Source organism: Solanum tuberosum, unplaced genomic scaffold (assembly GCF_000226075.1).
Source record: "Solanum tuberosum cultivar DM 1-3 516 R44 unplaced genomic scaffold, SolTub_3.0 scf00123, whole genome shotgun sequence".
NCBI classification, from domain to species: domain Eukaryota; kingdom Viridiplantae; phylum Streptophyta; class Magnoliopsida; order Solanales; family Solanaceae; genus Solanum; species Solanum tuberosum.
The window spans coordinates 1,231,824-1,235,833 of NW_006239048.1; the positions used below are offsets into that span (position 1 = coordinate 1,231,824).

Genomic DNA, 4,010 nt, shown 5'->3' on the forward strand with positions numbered 1-4,010 from the left:
TGCAACTGTAAGTGATTTTCCATTGAAATAAAACAAAGTCACTTTTTGAGTGACACATATATTTTTCTCTTATATAGAAGAGACAATTTTCAAATTTTCAACATGTCTGCTTCCTGTCAATTAATTTTAAAATATGGGTATTATGGTCATTTTTCCATCAAACTAAAGTAAATACTCATGTGTCTTACATCTAATTTAGAGTAGACAAGTAGCATTTATCTGGTACAACAACACCACTACACCGCTCTTTCTTTTCCTTATCTCAATTTAAGAGGGTTTCACGGCATTAAGAACCATTACAGCTTCAACAACGATTTCTCCTTTGTAAATTTCTGATTTTCTTCTTCCAATTTGGGATTTCCTCTTTCCCATCACTCTTTTTGGACGAGCCTGAAGATTTTGTTCAAGCTTTCTATTCCAGCCGATCTATCTATACTTTGTGAGTTTTCTTTTTCCATTTCTACTCGATATTGTTTCTCCGGCGGATTTTATTAGTAGTAACTTCGACTTTTCTTTCCATAATATTTGATGCAATTTTTGTTTCTTCTGGGGATTTCGGAAGGAAAGGATTGTTCTGAGCTTAAACTGGTTATACACACACATGCACTGAACTTTTTGCTTCAACTGTTAGTTTACTTGTAATTTTGGATCTGTAGTGTTGGTCGTGGATTCTAAACGAACTCCTAAGCTTCAGCTCTTACATTTCACGTATGCGAAATCATCAAGAAATTGAATTTTATGTCTTCAGTAATCAGCCTCTATGTCGTGGTTCTCTCTGATTAACATAAATAGGAAGTGGATTAATAGATTAGCATGTGAGTGATGAATATAATATAAACATTATGCTGCCAGTAAATTCTCCATTTCCAAAACAGAGAAGGTAAGGATTTATCAAATTCAAGTTCTAAAAAATCTTAGTATTTCTTATAGATCTTATAGGTAAAGATTTTATGGTTAGAATAAACACTAAAAGAAAATAAGGATTAAAGATTTGAAAAAAGATAACCTGAGAAGGAAAAGTTACTGCACACAAATGTCAAAAAGATTCAACCTTTCACCCCAAATGTCAAAATTTCAATCTTTTCCAGAGGCCACAAAAGGTTATAAAAAAAAAGGTGAATCAAAGATAGAGGAAAAACACACTGATAAAATTTGAATCTTTGCACTACTTAGTGGAACAAACAGATAAAGTAGAAGAGTTCTAACAAAGTCGTAGATTTTGTCGATACAAGAATTGTTTTCTAAGTAACCCCATAGGCAAAACAAAGCATTATCACTTGAAAATCAAAGCTACAAAAAATTGGATTTGGCAAGCAACAATATTGTTGGTAGTAGACATTTTCTTCGTGCTAACACAAGTAAGGTTTTCCGCTTAGATAACAATTTCTTTGCTAACGTATTACTATATAAGATTAGAGATGAAGTGAGCGGATTATTGCCTTTATCAATTGCTAATTAGAGTATTGCCAGAAGAACCAAACAACTGTTGCAACACAAACTTGATCTCTGCTCTGATATCTCCATAATTAAATAAGAGTATCTTATCATTTATTGTCTCTGTTTGACATCAAACAAAAGAACATTAGCAACTCTAGCATTGTTAATTCAAAAGGTTATTAAAGTAAACAAGACAGAGTAGCAAAAAGTGATAAATCTATCTCCCTATTATAGCTAAAGGTGAGCCTCTCAAGGTTAACCAACTTTAAGGACATGACATACTTTCAGCTAACCAAGCATATGAACTTAAATAACAGGTTATGGAAGACTCAGATTATGATAAAAGATTAGTCAGGTAGTTGAATGTTGTTTCACTTATTTTTTTGTACCAGTTATCATAATACTACTACGTAGTTTCTTGTTATTTAATTTTCCTATACTTTGATTATTGCCTTATTTTGTTGTAGTTATTGTTACATTTTACGAACATACAAGTTCTCACTTGCTTTTTCTTTCTTCTATATATGTTATTGTAGTAATAGTAGTAATCTATTTGACTATTTTTGCAGCATTATATTCTGGCTAATGTGGCTATGAATGAAAGAATTATCAATTTGGAATTGTGAAAAACTGCAGGTACTTAATCTTTGATTTGTACGCCTAATTAACACTACTGTAAGATTATCTTATCAATTTTTTTCCCCGGTGTGTCTTAAAGGTCAAGAAGATTATAGGAGGTCATTTGGCTAGCTGTAGAGTTCAAACAGGTATTTTCACCATAATTCACTTACTTAATTGCTTTATCTGATTTAAATTCCCGGCTTCTAAAGGCCATGGGCAAGAACTTTCCAATACCATCTGTAGATTATACGTTCTACTACATTATAGAAGCCTTGGCATAACAGGTAAAGTTATTGCTATGTAATCAGGAAGTCAAAATTTGAGCCGTAAAAACAATCTCCTACAAAAAGAATCGACTCCGTTAAAGTAGTTCATGCGGATGTGTATATGGTGAGTGTGAAATGTTGTTTTCATTTCATGAAATTTGCAAGGAAAACGGAGTTTTTTTGGTGATTTTTTCCCCAGTTGATGGATTAGAGGCTTTATGTTTTTTGAAGTATGAATAAAAGTTTTAGGGCAGAGGAATCGGCGTAAAGGAAACTGTAACAACAAATGGCGATAAATTTGATGCTCTGCTTGGTGAGAAAAATAATTTTCCTTTTCAATTGATGTTCTCCTGTTTCATATATTGTCTTCATTATTAGTTTCTAATTGAGATTACAGTGCAATCTTGCGTTTGCTTTGATATAATTAGATGATTTAAGATGCTGTAGCTCCACTACATTATTATTATCTCTATGGTTTTTGCTTTTCCTTTGCTATTTTTGAATGACACTTTAAGTTAAATCCACAGGAAAATGCTGGTGGTAATCTCTTCTCTTTTCATCAAAAATTTGGAACACGAAGAGCTATCATCTAGGCAGAGAAACAAATACACAGAAGAAAGACACACAGGAAGATGGGAGTTAACACAGACCTGTTTTCCCTCAAATAGCCTAATCTCACTTTTACGTGCGTCAGTTTTTCATTAGTTGTACACTAAAAGAATTTCACTATACCTTCGTTTTCCTCCAGCTTTGCTCCTTTATAGCCATTTCGCGTATCTATAACAACTACATCAACTATTACTATTAGTACGGGCCTCACCTATCTAGTATAAAAACAATATAAAGTGCAACAATTACTCATTTGGAAATTAAGTAATAGAGATCGATATAGCTGTACCGCTTCCAACAACTGATTGATTAAAAGCAGCATATGTATATAATATTGTAAGTGGGAAGCCTCCAAGTCAAAAGTTAAATTACTAAAATGTCCTTATAATGTCATAATATTGATGAACAAAAATGTAAATATACATTAATTATTAAAAATACTATCATATTCTACTAAACACTATTCTTATATATATATATATATAAATACATAATAATAATAAGGGAAAATGCATAAGTACCCCCAGCCTATGCCCAAAATCTCTGAGACACACCTAACCTTTACTAAGGTCCTATTACGCCCCGAACTTATTTTATATATAATTTTCTACCCCTTTTTGGCCTACGTGGCACTATCCTTGAAAAAATTGTCAACACGCGCTGGGCCTACAAGATAGTTCCACGTAGGCCAAAAAGGGGTAGAAAATTATATATAAAATAAGTTCGGGGCGTAATAGGACCTTAGTAAAGGTTAGGTGTGTCTCTAAGATTTCGGGCATAGGTTGGGGGTACTTATGCATTTTCCCTAATAATAATAATATTCTAAAATGGAAAACCGCATAATATTACTTCAAGTTTTCGGAAATTAAAACACAACTTATGACATGAATTAATATATTCCTGAGCGAATCTCAACAATTACTAAATACAATGAATATTTGTACTATTAAATAAAAAAAGAAAATTGTAACATCTCGCAAATTGAAAGAACTAGAAGAGCCAGAATTAGAAAGAGTGATTTTTGGAAATAATAAAAATCTGGAAAATTGGTTAAGTTAAGTTTGAGTTTTTGGTCAA

The 4,010-nt window shown here is 32.2% G+C and overlaps 1 long non-coding RNA gene across 3 annotated transcripts; it reads left to right on the forward strand.

Annotated features, from left to right (window-relative positions):
- Positions 1-217: 217 nt before the first annotated feature.
- Positions 218-3,164, forward strand: LOC102579320 (uncharacterized). Of its 3 annotated transcripts, none has more exons than XR_001473851.1 (5): positions 218-439; positions 2,007-2,073; positions 2,156-2,448; positions 2,556-2,637; positions 2,852-3,164. It is a non-coding gene; the product is annotated as an uncharacterized lncRNA (long non-coding RNA). The 3 variants fall into 3 exon arrangements; XR_001473850.1 differs by having other exon boundaries at positions 2,156-2,204; positions 2,367-2,637; XR_367517.2 differs by having other exon boundaries at positions 2,156-2,637.
- Positions 3,165-4,010: the final 846 nt, after the last annotated feature.